Raw genomic sequence first — 18,325 nt, 5'->3', positions numbered from 1 at the left:
AACATCCCACCCACTAGAAAACTATTTTAGGAGTGTTATGATAACTTTCACATCCCCAGAATGCATATTAAATTCACCTTCAGGTCATTAATCAATTAAGTCTAATATTTCTCCACAACTTCTATTACAGCCAGATACTTCAATATTTTTCAGTATTATTTGTTACCTGTGTGCTTAGAGCTGCCCCTGCTCTGATGGGTATTCAAATCTAGATAACAAAGCACACTGGGAGAGCCGGGGAAGTGTCTATTTTGCAATTTGTTCACATGGTGGAAAATGACCAGCATAGCTAAGCTAGAATAACTATTTTAGGGCTGGTCTTACACTACATCGTTAGAGCGACATTCCCCGCATTGGGTCGAATTTATAATGTGCTTGTTTACACTACAGAGCCCTTCTCACTGACCTAAAGGGCTTTTAAAATCAAGGACTGTACTCCACCTCAACAAGTGGAGTAGCACTAGATTTGACCTTCCCAGGTCGAACTAAGGGTAGAGTAGACACAGCACAGTGTATTTCAACTTGTTTGGCCTCCTGGAGGTGTCCCAGAGTGCTCTACTGTGTCCACTCTGGACAGCACTTTCAACTCCACTGCACTTCAGCCAGGTAAACAGGAGAAAAACCGGGAACTTTTGAATTTCACTTCCTGTTTGATCAGCGTGGAGAGCTCACCACTACAGCTGACCATGGCTGCCCAGGTATGCAAACGTGCTCCAGTGTGGACAATACAGGAGACACTGGATCTGATTGCTGTGTGGGGAGAAGAGTCTGTGCAGGCAGAGCTCCAAACCAGCAGAAGAAATGCTGACATCTATACCAAAATTGCACAGGGCATGGGGGGAAAAGGCTACACCAGGGACACACAGCAGTGCAATGTGAAATAAAGTTGCTCAGACAAGTGTACCAGAAGATAAGGGAGGAGAATGGTCGCTCTGGTGCTGAGTCACAGACATGCCACTTTTATGAGCAGCTGCATGCGATTCTAGGTGGGGACCCCACCAGTACCCCAACACTTTCCATGGAAACCTCCCAGGGGACCCAGACAGCCACAGGCAACAATGAGGAGGACATTGTTGAGGAGGAGGAGGAGAATGCACAGCAGTCAAGCAGAGGATCCATTCTCCCCAAAAGCCAGGAGCTTTTCCTAACTCTGGAGCCAGTCCCCTTTCAGGATCCACTGGTGCGGGACTGTGATGGTGGGGAAGGTACCTCTGGGGAGTGCACACTTGTAATAACACTACAGGGGTTAAATGCAATTGGGGTTACTGTTTAATTTGAAGTAAACAGTTGGGATATGGTGGTGGGCAATACAGCCATGCTCCTGGAAAAGCCTGTTTATGTACCAAGAGTTTCCACAGTAAAAAATTTCCCTGGGTGTGCCCAGGGTCATCCCTAGCTATTCTGGGGCCCTACACAGTCCCCCCATGGCGTGGGGGGGTGGGCCCCAGGCTTCTGCGGGGAGGAGAGGGGGGGCTGGCCCCAGGCTTCTGGGGGAGTAGGGGGGAACCACCCCACAGCACTCACCCAGCAGCACGGCTGGGGCCAAATCGCTGCATTTTCCACCACCGGTGAGTGCAGCCCCGGCCCTGCTGCAGAACTCAGGGGAGTGGGGGTGGGGCTGGGATGGAGCAGGGGCAGGAAAGAGGCAGGGCAGGGTGGAGCAGGGACAGGGGCCTGGGGAAGAGCCAGATCAGGGGCTGGAGCAGCACCCAGCTGCACAGAGCACCAGGAAATTTGGTGCCCCAAATTTCCTGGTGCCTTACACAGCTGCGTACTTTGAGTATGGGTAAGAACGGCCCTGGATGTGCCCTCACACCGCCTACCCTTTCTTGTGTGCTTAGCATGCCTGCCTGCAAACTGAAATCTACTGTCCAGCGCTCTGCCATATGTTGTACCTTACTAGCAGGCTCTTCTTTTAAAACACAAAATTTGGCCGAGTACCTCAGGGAATGTATTTACTGCTGTGAATTGTTTCATTCATTGCAACAGTTAACCTTTTGTTTTCAACAATGTATGCTTTTCTTTGCAGCTGCAATATGTTCTCTGGGTGCTTCCTCCACTCCTGCACAAAGGCTATCCCAGATTAGAAGGTGAGAAAAGCGGACAAGGGGAAGACATGTTCTGTGATTTAATGCATTCCTCAGAGGCTGACAGGGCCCAGCTCCATGCATGGAGGCTCACACTCTCAGAGAGCATGCGCATCAACCAAGAGGGCAGGAAAGCAAGCAGGGAACGAGAGCTAACATGAGATTTTGGAGGATGATTTTGCAGCTTATGCGGGAGCAAACAGACATGTTGAGATGTCTGGCTGAGGTGCAGGAAAGGCAGCTAGACCTTAGAGTCCCGCTGCACCCAGTGATGAACCAGCTGCCTTCCTCACCAAGTTCTATATCCTCCTCTCCCAGACTTCCTAGAATGTAGTTGGGGTGGGGGGGAAGGAAGAGAGAGTTCCATTTTCCCTTGAACTCAACTCCTGGGGATGGTTCATGGAGCAGAAAGCTCTCATTCCCACAGCTTTGATTGCTAGACAGTGCAATTCTAATAAGCTATGTGTCCTTGCCCCACCCTTCCTATGTTACCAGGCTCTTATCTGGTTATCATTTCTATTCATTACAATCTGTTCAGTGTTTGTTAGCATAATAAAAATGCATGAATTGAGTTCAAGAGGCTCTTTATTCACTGTGCATACTGTAGTTGATGGGGGAAAGTTCCATGGGAGTGGCCTTAGGCATTCAAAAGTTATGCAGCCACTGCTCCTCATCCCATACCTGCATCACGACGCGGTCCCACCAGTCTGTGCTTGTTTCCCTGGCCCAGAAGCGGCGTTCCAGTGTGTCAACAAGCCTGGCTGCCACTGCCAGTATGTGCAAATCGCTCCATTCCATGGCTTCCAGCACAGCTATTTGCGTGGCATCACATTCTTCCGCATGGCTGCTCCTGGCTATGTTCTGCAAATACTGCAGGTCAATGCGTGAGGGGTTTGTGACGCTCACAACAACAGTGTACAGCTGAGCGCAGTCCATGCTTGCTGTGCTATGGCGTCTGCACAAGTAACTCAGGCTTAGGCACAAAAATTATTGTTTGCCATTGCTTTCAGGGAGGGAGGGAGGAAGGGAGGAGCCTAGTGCATCACAGGAGGCTGACGATATGTACCCAAAACACCTCAAAAAAATGTTTTTGTCCCATCAGGCATTGGGAGCCTAACCCAGAATTCCAATCGGGAGCAGGAACTGTGGGATAGCTGCCCACAGTGCATCGCGCTGTGAGTCAATGCTACCCATGGTAGTGGGGATGCGCTCCGCTGATGGAATGTACATAGTGGAGACATACACCATTGATTTTGTAAAACTAGAGGCTACAGGTTGACTTTAATAAGTCAAAACTAATTTTGTAGTGTAGACAATCCCATAGTATATTTTAGCTATTCCAGGATAACTTTATGAGCAGATCATTTATTCTAGAATAAAGTCACTTTTATTCTGGAATAGAGTGTCCACATTGGGAAGCTTCTGGAAAAGTTATTCTGGAATAATTATGCCACTCAATCTCCCTGTGTAGACAAGCCCTTAGTTCAGGGGTGGCCAGCCTGAGCCTGAGAAAGAGCCAGAATCTACCAGTGTACATTGCCAAAGAGCCACAGTAATACATCATCAGCTTCTCCCCTCAACCACTCCCAGCGCCTCCTGCCCACCAGCAGCCCCGCCAATCAGCACCTACCCCTCCCTCCCCGCACCTCCCGATCAGCTGTTTCATGGTGTGTAGAAGGCTCGGGGGGTGGAGGGAGAAGGAGCTAGGGCATGGCAAGCTTAGGGGAGGGGGCGGGAAGGCATGGAGTGGGGGCAGGGCCTGTGGCAGAGCCAGAGGTTGAGCAATGAGCACCCCCCGGCACATTGGAAAGTTGGCACCTGTAGCTCCAGCCCTGGAGTTGGTGCCTATACAAAGAGCCGCATATTAACTTCTGAATAGCTGCATGTGGTTCCAGAGCCACAGGTTGGCCACCCCTGTCTTAACTGTTGTTAGTACTTGTTTGTTCGCTTTTGTAATTGGAGGGTGACAGCATTTTACTGGCATAGGTAAACTTGTTAGAGCAGGGAACAAGACTGGAAATTACAATGTAAGTTCTAAAGCTCTTCAGATAGAAAGTGACATACATGTACTAATTATTAATCTTATTGTACAAAATATTCAGACTCAAATAACGACAGTAAATTTAAAATACAATGATGAGTTTAAAGAATGAAAATAGTATAAAGATTTTAAAATTGCAGCTCCTTATTACATGACAGTTCAAAGATTATTTTTTTTTTTTTAGTGATTAAGACTTCCATTTGTCATTTAACATTATGTAATCATACTGATACACACTGGTGGGCTGTAATGTAAAGCTACATATCATCATTTTTACAATGCTGATAGAATAAATCTGAAAGTGTGTAGGAAGAAGTGCTGTAGAAAGTGTTTCACATCATCTCACTGAACAAGCAGTAGGGTAGCATGGGGGTGTAAAACTAGGTTAACATTAACAACACAGAGTTGCATGTAATCCTAAAAGTGCTCATGAAATAGCTTGTAATTTCCTGCAGTTCAATGATGAAAATGGCACTTTTTTGTTAATGTCTGAGGTCTGCTTTTAATAGCTGCCCTTTCAGTTTGGTTCTATTTATCAAGCTCGGAAGCTGAAGGGAAAGTAAATTGCAACTAATTTGCATCAAGACAGATTTATGAGAAAACTTTCACCTACCAGGCAGTATTATGTAAGATTTGTTTTTCTTCAGATCACGTGCCAGCTGCAGAAAACAAATACTATTTCAAAAGGTCCTAGGTTATTTCTTTATTGGCTGTTACCCTCACTGAACACATTTTCTACAATTATTCTTTGCTTTCTCCTGGCCTGGGAATTAACTTCCACGCTGGTTAAAAGTATATGCACTTGGCTCGTGCTGGTTAGAAGTGTAGGGTCCTGTAGGCTGTACCCAACCCCACCCCCTCAGGACCCAGCTGTTGTGGGTGCAAAAGGAGGGGGAGAGAACAAGGAATCCTCCCTGACCACTGTACAACAGCTGGACACTATTGCAGTCCCTGCAATCCCTGGTGTACAGGACTGCTCACTCCATCCAGTGGAGTGGACTGCATATGCACCTCCTAAGACAAAAGACCCCCCCTCAAAAGGAGTGGGAAGGCAAGGAGATAGGTCAATGGCCCACTCACTTCATGAACTCACAGCAGAGCTGGCTGGCCACAGAGGAGGGTGTATGCTGCACCCCCAAACAATTGTCATAGAAAATATTCTCCTCTCTCCTACTGGAAAGAATTCCCGAAGAAACTGTTCCTCCCAAAGACCTCCCAGCTATCCACTGTCCCCACTGCAGTCCAGAGGCTAAATAGCACTACTGTGCCCAGAAACACAAGCAGTCCCAGAATCATGCAGAGTAAGGGCTGTAGGATCACAGGCATCAAAGTTTGTTAATTTGTTTCTCCTGTTTCACATGCTTCCTACCTTCTCCTGCCCCCTTTGCACTATTTGCTATCACAGTGCTTTCAGGCCCATCAGGAAATGGCTTCCATCAGCATTAATGTTATTAAAATACAGCTGTGGTCTCTGAATTGGCAGTACAGCAGCTCCTCACACCACCAAACCCCCTCTCTTGAAGCCAGATGGTGGCTGGCCTTTGCATGGGTGCACAAGAATGGTGCAAAGACATCACCTTTCTTTGGAACCCCTCCCCGCTGTGCAGGGACTGGCCACAGTTGCAGTCTTTGCACTCCCTTGAGTACAATGACTGCTCCTAAGGTACAGCAGTGCCCCAACAGGGACAGAAAGGAGGCACTTCTCTGTAACTGCCACGTGGGCTTTCCAACTGCAGAGAGGAGTGTGCATGGCACTCTCAGTAAAGGTGATGAGGCATATTTAGCATGCAAGCTCAAGCCTGCTAGCGTGAGTCTGTCTGCCCAGACTGGGAGGCTCGTTCCCAGCCGCAGTGTAGACATACCTCAGGAGACATTGTGGCTCCCTAAACGATTGCTTTAGAGCTCATGCTGAGACCCAGTGCCAAAATTTAACCTGTGTTTTACACTAATTTGTAAACACTTTTACACTACTGTACCTTTGCTCCATAGAAAACAGCTCAGTTCACAGTATTAATTGCTGTGGTTATTGTATCAAACCTGCTTCTTACTGCAACTCATACCAAATACCCTTTGGGCAAATTCATCCAAGATGTAATCCCACAGAAGTCAGTTTGCAATTCCTCAAAGGTTATTGCATAAAGTGTAAAATGTTCATTTCCCCTGTTAAATTAGTATTTCTACCTCTTCTAGAAAAAATAAAATGAATTGTGTCACCTATACTAGGAGGAAATGGATTCCAGTGGTTAAAGGAAGGGACTATGAGTGAGATTTTCCAAATACTCAGTATTGGCCTAGTTCTGTTCTCACTGAATACAATTGTGTGGACTTCAGTGCAAGCAGAGATGAGCACTTGACTTCAGTGGAAGCAGAGTCAGACCAGAACTGAGTGCGTTTGCAAATCCCACCCCAAAATTCAGAGCTCCTGGGGCTCTGGCTCCAACTCTACCTCAGACTTGCTGTGTCTCGGTTTGCCAATTTGTAATATGGCATTACATTTGCCTTTCCCAGTGGTGCTCATAGGGCTTTAAAATCACCAAGATCCTCAAATACAAAGTAAAAATAAAATGCAAGGTATTGTTTTATTATTACTGAATCACGATAAAAAAATCAGTCATTTTATAAATGTTATTTGATGCTGTTTATTATTTCTAAAGCCATCTACAGTAATTTATGAGCTACCCTATATTTACATATGTAGGTATAAATGGATTGCTAAGTAGCAACAGCTATTACACTCAGTATGTGCATTATAAATTGACACTGTAAAGATAAACAGCTCTAATGTTAATTAAATATCAGTAAAAAGACACTCAGATTTTCAAGATCACATAGGAAGGTGATGGTATTATGTCATTCTTCTTGCCTGCATTATAGGTACATGTTTTCATCCCCACCGACTTCTTTTAACCTTTACTCTCTGCTAACATAGATAGGTCAATGGCCCACTCACTCTCATTCTATCCTAAAAGCTGTGGCATAAGGTTTTGTGAGTTGTTACAGCTTAATGGAAAAATTATTTTTGCATTATGCTAAAGGTCAAGGCCCTAATACAGATGTAAGTCAACAACAGCCTCATACATGTGGTTTCCATACATAGTTATACTTAGTCATTCTCTCAGCAAGATACTTTTTGTTTCCTGTTTCTCCTATTCTGCATCTGAACTGGTATTTTAGACTCTAGAAACAAATGAGTTGCTCACCTTTAAATTGTTACACACATCAAACTATTCCGTGTCATTAGCTGACTGATTAAAGTCATGTTATGAGTCAGTTAGTTTCAGTCTTGGTCATCAGCAGTAACATTCACCAAATTTGAAACTTTAGAGATCAGCAGCTAAAGTCAATGGTAGCTTCATTTGCTCAGCACCTCAGCAAATGAGGTCACTTAGTTAGGTGGCTAAATATGGATTTAGGTAACCAACATTAGACATCTGGTTTTGAATATTTTTGGCCTAACTTCATTGACATAATGATCCAGCATATTTTTACTGACAATATTTTCAATAATTAGTTTCATCTCTCTATGGTAATGGTATATATTCTGCTGCTGTTAAGGTGATCCATCTTCCATGTGAGAGGCTGTGGGTTCCAAGAGGCTTTCTCTCAAGGCATAGCACTGCATTCACATATTTGGGCATGTGGTCTTTTAATATCACTGTTAATTTGTTTAGTGCTGAGTTGATTGGTGCCGAAGACTAACTTACCGTTCTTAAGGTGAAGAGTCTTTCAGTTGTGTAGAAATCTGAAGAAGGAAAAAAAGAGAATGTAAGTTGTGGTATGGGGAAATAGAACATTTCCCAAATACAGGCTCTGGGCAGCAGTATTACAAGGTTAATAGTTTCTCTGGGAGGTGGTTGCACTAGACTAGAGGATCTGAACAGCAGAGATTCCTGACTTCGGGGGCAGGGGTCATTCCCACAGCAGGGTTCTCAGCTCCTGTCTTAGAATGAGAGAATCTTGGTATGAGGATTAGGTGTTGTCTCTAGACCACAGGTGAAGGATAATATGCAAGGCCTTTTCTTGTAACTGGAGAGGAAACTGGCTGAGGGTTGAATCTGTTCCAGAGGTGGTGGGGCACTGTCTGTAGAATGTGGCTGTCTGTGGATCATACTAGTGAGTAGATTGGATAGAGTGGTATCAATTTAATTCTGTGATAACTCTGGACAGCATATTGTACCTTTTGTCTAGTTTGGCTATTGCAGCACACTGCTAAAGATAACCTTCATGTCTGTGAATGACTGTAAAAATCATCCGGACTAGGGGAACAATTCTGCAGGGTGCTGAGCGCCTCTTGGGAGGTGCTGAGTGCCTTGTGGAGGGAGCACAGCACACTGCAGGATCCAGCCATGTTTGAGTCTCTGCATTAGCTATCTAGCAGGTTCCAGAGATGTCACCCAAACAAAATGGGAGCACCATGGCCTTCAGGTTAGAGGTTAAGAAGTTTTGTTGTTCGGTCTTATCTTTTTGTTTGGCTTTTATAAAAATATCTGTGTTGATCCCTGGGCTGTTATGGATTTCTGGGGAGCTTTCATCTGCTATAGCCATTGTAAACAGTTTACTTTCTAGCCTAATTATCCATAACGACACTTCCATGTCTGTCTCCCTTGTGCTAGCTATGCCTCCAAATCCATTCCTCTAATACATTTAAGACAGCATTTGAAGTTTGCAAGTAGAGAGAGGGACAACTATTAAACTGTACATGTGAGCATGTACAGCATTATTTTATGCTGACTGATATATGTGTAACACTCATACATGCATATACACATGCACAGAGTATATCGGGGGAAGAGGATGATTATGGAGAACAATCTTCAAAGGTAAAAAATGAACTTACTGGTTTTGTGTAAAACCATTTAGCATCAGTGATTATTCAGTAACAGAACTGCAGACTCCACACTAATGATAATGTAATAGAAAATACATAAAAGCATAGGGTAAATACGCAAAAAGACATCTGGCCCTTTATGATATCCTACCTCACCTTGTCTTTAATCATTACCCAGCAGGCATGTCATGCAGCGTTCGACTTCTTCAACTTCATTTAGGATTTACATGACAAAGTCTTGTCAAAATAGAACCCTACAGGCTGGAAAACAAACTCTTAATTAAAGCACAGTGTTTCTAATTACGTACACCAGGACAAACTCATTACAATGAATGTCATTTTCAATAGTGTCCCAAGAAATGACAAAACAAAGTCATTGTCAAATGCACACCCATCAAATTTATGCCATGCGTGCTCACAGAATTGATAGCGGTTTCCATTAGAGACACCAGCACAGGCTGCGAGTAGGCCTAATTTAGTGTTGAATGGTACAGTGGTATATCTCTGCACAGCGCTCCCTCCATAATGTGGTGGCAATTGTAACATGCATTATTGTACAGGAAAAGCAGGTTCAAGAGGTAGGGTTGGAGAGGGACAAAAACTAATCTGGGGTTGGAATCTAGCTTCAACTGAAGTCACTGGAGATGTCTTTCCATTGCCTTCAATAGGAGCTGAATCAAAGCCTTGCTTGGTGAAAATCAGATGCATTTTAACAGGAGCGGCTGTCCACCAATATTCAGGTTACAGAAATGTTTCTATCTAATCCTCTGTTTTCAGCAACTTAGAACTTTTAGAAACTTTCAAGTTCTGCACTGAAATTTTCCAGGCATGGTCTCTGCACAAAGGGTTGCTCAAAGGCGGTTCAATAACTTGAATCTGAAGAGGGTGTAAAAATGCTTCACCATTGCGTAAAATAATTACAACTTTTTTTGAATACCTCTACAGCCAAATTGGTTTGGGGAGAAGTTGGAAATTATGATTATTTATTAAGTGCCCGAAGTTTGCTGGGGATGCTGAAGTAGAAGTTCTAACTCACTATAGAGCAATGGCCTCCAACCTTTTTACACCCCGCCCCTTCCCCAAAGCCCTGCCCTGCTCAGTCCATCCTCTGTCCCCTGTCGCTCACTCTCCCCGACCCTCACTCACTTTCACCAGGCTGGGGTAGGGGGTTGGGGTTCAGGAGGGGTTCGCAGTGTGGGAGAGGGCTCTGGGCTGACCCTGGGGCAGAGGATTAGGGTGCAGGAGGGGATGAGGAGTGCAAGCTCTGGGAGGGCATTTGGGTGCAGGAGGGGGTTTTGGGCTGGGGCAGAGTGTTGGTGTGAAGGAGAGGGTACAGGATGCTGACTCTGGGAAGGGAGTCAGGGCTGGGGTGCAGGAGGGGGTATGGGGTGCTGGCTCTGGGAGGGGGGCTCAGGGCAGCACTTACCTCTGGTGGCTCCCAGTTGGTGATGCAGTGTGGCTGCCACTAAGGCAGGCTCCCTGCCTACCCTGGCCCCACACCGCTCCCGGAAGGGGCCAAAGCGCCCCTGCGGCCCCTGTTGGGTGGGAGGGCAGGAGATATGTGGCTCCGCATGCTGACCCTCTCTGCAAGCACTACCCCCACAGCTCCCGTCGGTCACAGCTCCACATTCCCGGCCAATGGGAGCTGCAGAGGCGGTGCTTGCAGGCAGGAGCGGCACACAGAGGCAGACCCTTGCCCCCTGGGCCACGCTGGCTGCCTCCAGGAGTGACGTAGGGCCGGAGCAGGCAAGGAGCCTGCCTTAGCAGCAGCCCTGCTGCAGCGCCAGAGATTGCGATCAACTGGGAGATGAGAAGATGAGAGATGGAGGAATCTGTTTCCCTGTGTAAACAAAATGGCTCATACAAAACACTCAGTGAACAAACTTGTGTTAAGTGTACTCAGCTGGAAACATTTATGCTGTGTTCCTGAAAAATATACTGAGTGTGTATTGATAGACTCCGAGAAGTGATCTGCTTAGGGAAAGTGAGCTGGATGGAGACCTTGTACTGGAAGGCTGCCCCAGGAAGAGTTTTGGAAAATACCCGACGTGGTGCAGCTTCAAAGATAAAATATTTCTCTGCTCAGAACAATTCCTATGAGATCCAGGGATAGGAATCATCTCTGAACTGGGTGACTCAGTAGTGTCCAGAGGGGGTGAACGCCCTCAAAAATCACCCCAACCCATTCTTCAATTTGTTGGTGGGATTTTAGCAGAGGGCTTTGGAAGCCCCTCTCCTCTTAGCGCATCACAGCTTTGGGGGCAGGGAAACCAACCCAAGCTGCAAGGTGCTCTCTGTCTCTTAGGAATAGGCCCAAAGTCAGGGTCACGGTGAGTTATACAAAAAACCCTCTTTTTGTGTGTGTGTGTGTGTCCTCCCCCAGTTTAATTTTCTACTTTTCTTGCTGGTTCTCAGAACAAGTCACACCCACTCCCCCCTACCAAGGTTACTTATTATACCATTAGTAATGGGAGGCTGCACCAAAAGTCTCTCCAGCCACTAGGGCTAAAAGTGAATGCTGGCTAGCACTGGAAAGCTGGCATTTCTAGCTTGGTCAGGTCTTGGGATGTTGACAATCTACTAGGAAGCTGAGAATGGGGACTCTGGAATGGCTGTAACCGAGGAACCTCTTGGTGCCAACTGGCAGAGGGCACAGGGGGTGCATATTGTTTTAAAGGGATCTCCTGGGTTGGATATATGCATAATAATTCACTAAGAGGTGGCATGAGAGGTCTCTCTAGCAAGACCCAGTAGCCCACTGGTCATCATAATCATTGCAGAATGTATGTACGGATAATATCTAAGGAGTTATGTGCCTATACTGAAAATTATGTTCTTAAGGAAGGAAACCTGGAGGTGAAATGTCTTGGAGAGGTTCCTTTCAGACAGGGGGTAGCAGACAATATCTCCCTGTCTGGTCACTGTGTATTGTGTCCCCAAGTGTATATCTATTTGCATACTGAGCCAGATGCTGATCAAGCAATTGTGAAATCTACAAGAAAGAGATATACAGGGAAAAAAAATGCAGGGGGTGGAGAGCGGGTGTGTGTGCACTGCTTATGAATAATGCCAGTGGATTGTTCTGATATGTCTGGGGGTGCAGACGCTCAGGATTTTCCACCGAGGAGGCAAGCTGACAGCATGACTTGTCTCATGAATGGAAGGTCACAACCAAGCCTGGCTGTAAAATGCTGGAAGGACTTTGGGTGAACATTGCTCTATAAGACAAGAAACTATCAAGTTAAATAAGTCTAGGTTCTAGAAGATAGCTTATGATGTTATATGTAACAATTTGCTTCCAATACTTCTAGTTGCTATTACTTGAATCTCTATACTTTGTTAAATGAACTTTTACTTGTTTTCACTATAAACATATCTAAGTGCTGTGTGTTAAGCGGCATGGTGATCCGTGATGGAAATGGTAAACTGGGGTATAGTGCTTCTTTGGAACTGGCAAATCTGTGAATATAGCATGTGTCCAGTGGAACAGGGGCTGCACACTCCAGGGAGACACTTGGAGATCTGAAGGGTTGGTGTATGCCTATCACTAACCAACAGAGAGACAACAGGGCCTGTGAGGTCTACAGGGGCATTGCTTGTGTTGCCTGTGGAGTTGGGGAGCTGACCCCCGGCAGGCACAGACAACGCTTCTTCATGCTATGGCAGGTGGTAGCAAGATGCCCCATTCCCTTGGGTACTCACTGGGAAGTGTCACAATGGCACCATATATACTATTGATTTCTAGCCTTGTGGCTTGTCATCTATTGGACCTTAATATAGTCACTGGTCCCATTAATGCATGATCAGTTTTCCCCTGTATCTCCTGATCTGCGGATCACTTTTCACCTTAAGCTTAAGAATTCTGCAACACGGCATTTGTGCTGCGTAAAGATCAAGTGACATGGTGGCCACTTACCTGCCAGGATGTCAGTGATACTTGAGGGTACTGCACTGATTTACGCCTTATTTACTTATCCTCACATCTGCTTATTTTGCAGGTCTCTTGGGGCCAAATTCTCAAAAGGTCTCAGTCTTATGCATGCAAAGACCTCCATTTATACATGCCAATAGGTATTCCCATGTGCAAATTGTAAGTTAGATGCAAAACAGATAATTATGTATGTGTAGATACCCATTTGCACTCTCAAAAAGATGCATGGGCACAAAACAGAGGCCATTTATAATGTTGCCATTGATGAATAACAACCCTCCTACTGTTAAAACTAGAAGATGACAGCATAAAGCAACATAACTTGGGGGAAATGATTTTACTCTTCTGAATGACATGAACACCTGAAAAATATGTTAATATGAGCTAGAGACAACCGACTTACAAAGCATGAACAGTATGAAAATTGAATTAGTTTTCCTTTAAGAAAAGATTATTTTCCCTCATTTTCATTTTGTTTTTCTGCCTATTTTCCTGACATGACACACACACAAACTCAAATGCTACCATATTCCTTGTTTGTAAACTCCATAGGTCAGTTTCTGATCTTAGTCACAACAATATAGATCTAGAGTAACTCCACTGACTTTACACCAACATTACTGTGATCAGAATCTGGTCCATCACTAGAGACCATATTCTTATTTCTGTCTTTTCTATTTCTTAATTCTCTTTTTTCTTCTTCTTTCCTCTTAGATTATTTTCTCATTCTCACTGCTTTTCCTTTTACTTCCTGTTTGATTCATGCAGTAGCATCAGCAAAAATACCTTGGGAAATTAATTTGTATTTTTAAATTACTCTGACTCCTCACACTTCCCTTTCTGTTCCCTTATGAAAAGGCAACAGCAAGGTTTCTGTAGCAATTCCTTGAAAAGCTGGTTCCATCTGCTAGAGTTATTAGCTATAAAGTGCCAATTCATCCTTGGGGTAAGAAGGTTCAGTTTGCATTGAGGGTGTATGAATTTGGTTCATGGATACCAGGAGGTGAAAAGGTAAATACCTATCTATAGGAGATGCTTGTGTTGCAACCTGACTATCAGATACCATCAGGGGCTCTTCTCTTAAAAGAATCCATGCTGGATGGAACAGGCTTGGTAGTACAGACAGCCCCGCAACCTGAAGCAAATACTCACCAACAACCACATACCACACAACAGAACCACTAACCCAGGAACTTATCCTTGCAACAAAGCCCGTTGCCAATTGTGCCCACATATCTATTCAGGGGACACCATCACAGGGCCTAATAACATCAGCCACACTATCAGAGGCTCGTTCACCTGCACATCCACCAATGTGATTTATGCCATCATGTGCCAGCAATGCCCCTCTGCCATGTACATTGGTCAAACTGGACAGTCTCTACGTAAAAGAATAAATGGACACAAATCAGATGTCAAGAATTATAACATTCATAAACCAGTCGGAGAACACTTCAATCTCTCTGGTCACGCAATCACAGACATGAAGGTCGCTATCTTAAAACAAAAAAACTTCAAATCCAGACTCCAGCGAGAAACTGCTGAATTGGAATTCATTTGCAAATTGGATACTATTAATTTAGGCTTAAATAGAGACTGGGAGTGGCTAAGTCATTATGCAAGGTAGCCTATTTCCTCTTGTTTTTTCCTACAACCCCCCCCCCCCAGATGTTCTGATTTAACTTGGATTTAAACTTGGAGAGTGGTCAGTTTGGATGAGCTATTACCAGCAGGGGAGTGAGTTTGTGTGTGTATGGGGGTGGGTTTTTGGAGGGGGGTGAGGGAGTGAGAGAACCTGGATTTGTGCAGGAAATGGCCTAACTTCATTATCATGCACATTGTGTAAAGAGTTGTCACTTTGGATGGGCTATCACCAGCAGGAGAGTGAATTTGTGTGGGGGGGTGGAGGGTGAGAAAACCTGGATTTGTGCTGGAAATGGCCTAACCTGAAGATTACTTTAGATAAGCTATTACCAGCAGGACAGTGGGGTGGGAGGAGGTATTGTTTCATATTCTCTGTGTATATATAAAGTCTGCTGCAGTTTCCACGGTATGCATCTGATGAAGTGAGCTTTGGCTCACGAAAGCTCATGCTCAAATAAATTGGTTAGTCTCTAAGGTGCCACAAGTACTCCTTTTCTTTTTATCAAAGTACTGTATGCCTGAGTTCGGTATTTCATAGCTGTGCTTTGGAAAGGATACTCTTCAAGATCAAAACTCTCACATCTTTGAGGAACCTGCTTTAGGTTATAGGAACTTTAGTTCTGTGAATTCAGGTTATTCTCTTCATACTTATGGGTATTAAAGTTGTACAATACATGTTAGGAGCAAAACTGCTGAAATACGTAATTCTTGCCCACCAAAAATAAACATGCAAGAGAACTGTGCTATTTTGAAAAATTTTAATAATCTGTTCATATTTTCTCCTTTGTTTCACAACATGCAACTATAATTCAGTGGCACTGGCATTTAAAGTTCTAACTTGTTGACAGGCATTTTGATATGTACAGTAGCATATCAGAGCTAGATTTCTTACAGCTGTTGCATATGACCTTTATTTGGCTACTGCAGAACTGCCTGTTATTCAACCTTTTATAATGTTTTTTGTGAAAGTCACTTAAATTTTCTAGTTCTACTTGCTCTGAAAGAGGAAGTTATTTACCTTGTGCAGTAATGATGGTTCTTTGAGATGTGTCCCCCTATGGTGTTACCCCAAAATTTGGACCCAAGAAACCCCAATAGTGGCCTGCCTGTAACTGTAAACCAATTGTCAATTTGGCCCACTTCAATGGGTAACAAGCAGTGGTGCAAGTAGATTTTAACTCTTACCGGTATGGTACCGACCCCACTCCCCCTCAAAAAATGTTCCGAGACTAGAGCCCTGTGTGGATACAAACTTATACCTGTGGATGCGGATATCCGCGGATAGAAATCAGTGTCCCCTGACCTGCAGGACTCTCCCAGGAACCACAGCGGTGAAAAGAGCAGAAAGTGGGATCGCCACTCCCAGGAGCCAGCGCCCCATACCGGCAGCTTCTCCAGCGCCGCTGTACCACCCCAGCCCGTACACACAGCTGTGTGTCCTGTCTGGGGTCTGTACAGCCCCGCCGGATGACAGGGCTGGGGGCAACACTCAGGTTGTGGTCAGCAGTTTCACTGCTTTCTGCTGTGCTTTGATTAGCCTTGTTAGCGGTGGTGGTGTATAACTTGAACCTCATGTTGTCAACAACAGCCTAAATGAATTGTGATGGCTTAATTGTGGGACTTTTCCCAGTGCCTGTCAACCTTGTGTTCTTGAACATCATAGCCTCTTTGGGTCGCTGTGCCTGTTCAGAGTGCAGTCCAGGGATTCTATGTAGGCTCTTGATTCTCTGCAAATAAGTTTTCATCAGGTTGTCTGCTTTTGGGATCATCAGGTCTCGGGCTTGTAAGAGTTCAGACAAATTCATGAGCTCAGCCAGGACATCTAACATATTTTTTACAAAGTTGACCAAACACAGTCTCGAAGGAGACCTTGGAGTTTTGTTCATTCCCTGCTATCTCTTGACTGGTTTTGTGAGGCTCTCTCAAAACGTTTAGCTAATACTGGGTAAGTCTGCCAGCCTGCATTGACAGGTCTCCAAGTTGAATCTACCCATCATACACTGAAAACTCTGCTGATTTTTTTAAGTATGTTATGCAGTTTGTTGGCATGTGCACTGAGCTCACAGGCATTTTTTGGTGACTGACTGTAAAGCGAGTATAAGCTGCCTAAAAATTCCCTGAAATCGTTTGTACCCCCAGTAATATTGGTGCTTGATCAACGGCCAGTTCAAGTCTATGGTTAAGGCAATGCTACAGTGTGAGATTTGGGAAGTCTTTTTGTAGGAGTTTGCTCACCCCAGCTTTGACTCCTAGCATGACATTTGCACCATCACTTCAAAAACTGACAAAGACCTTGGTCGGTAATTCCATAGTGAATCCATAGCGTAGTAAACATTTGATTATGTCTCACTTTATGTTCTCAGCCAATGCGTTGTCTAACTTAATCAAATCCAAAGGAAATGCTACTGAATTCATAACACCATCAAAACACCGGCTTTTAAAAAAATTATAAGTTGATTTTCGAGCAAGAGTAGTAGATTTGTCAACTGGTATAGTGATCTTGGATTTGGTCTTGATTATCTGCGAGACAATTTTTTTCTCCATTTCTGCAGAGAGACATGTTCTATGATATCACCGCAGACAGTTCTGCTTTGAAGCAATTGCCCCATCTCCACCCCATTCACTTGTTGCAGGTCAATCAAGCTCTTGTGGTCCGTATATGGCTGATTCATTTTCTCAATGTAGTAAGCCGTCCTGAACACGTAAGCAGTGGTTTCAAATGCTGCTTCTTCACCTTTTGCATTGATGTTGACCAGAATGCCTTTCGTAGCTGTTTCTAGAATTTTTGTCACTTCAGTGTGAGCAGCTGACTTTTTGTGTTCATTAGTTTTTTTTCAAAGTGATGTGAGCTCTGTTTCTTTACTTTTCCCAAAAGATGAAATCTGACATTCAGTCCATTGCGAAGCGATATTCACACATCGACCTGAGAAAAAACTTTAAATTGGAAACGTCTCTACATGTTCTACACCCTAGCGTTCCACTGGAAGCAAACAGCCAATAGTTTTTCCTTTGGAATTCGTCAAATTGAACCCTCAATCACACAGCTGGGTATTGCTTTTCAACAGTAGGCTTACCCCTTGATTCAGCAGACCTCTCACCCTCCTCAGGCTGCAGATTTGGCCTTTCTGTGGCTTCATGCGGTGTCGGTAACTCATTCATGTTTTTGTTTTTTTTTTTAGAGGCCCTACTTTCTCCACATTCATCCTCTGCTTTATGCTTGAACATTTTTATTAACATTTGTTGCACTGACATTGTGATTGACCCTTATTAACTACTTAAAAAAACCTGAACTAGCTAGCTAAATTTGGTTTCTCGATTTGACCATCTTCAATGTCACTCACTGCCCAGATTTTTTATTTTCGCGCCATGCAACAGTAGCGTAGATGCCTTACCATGACCATTCGGATTCTAAATCAAGTGTAACTTACACACACAGAGATGACACAGACAATGCAGGCTGTCTCTCGCTTGCTCCTTACAAAGGCACACACCTAAAATAATGGATCTGATCCGATAAACTGTATATCTGGGCAGAACGTGTCGGCACTGTAGCAGTCTCCTCTCTGCCACCTTAAGTCCCAACTCCAGAACTAAACTTAAACTGCGGCTGCAGCCTCCACCTCACACCTAAATATTCTAACTCCACATGGTAACCACTGACCCAACCCCCCAGTCATTTACCACCTATCCCCATAGCAACTTGCCCTAACTGATATCAACGCAACCCAATACACAACAACACAACACGTGCAAGGGACATATTTTAGCAATTAGCTACATATGCCAGCGCACTC

This window comes from Eretmochelys imbricata, chromosome 2 (assembly GCF_965152235.1).
Source record: "Eretmochelys imbricata isolate rEreImb1 chromosome 2, rEreImb1.hap1, whole genome shotgun sequence".
NCBI classification, from domain to species: Eukaryota; Metazoa; Chordata; order Testudines; family Cheloniidae; genus Eretmochelys; species Eretmochelys imbricata.
The sequence above is the reverse complement of the archived record's forward strand: the minus strand, read 5'-3'. Positions refer to the sequence as shown.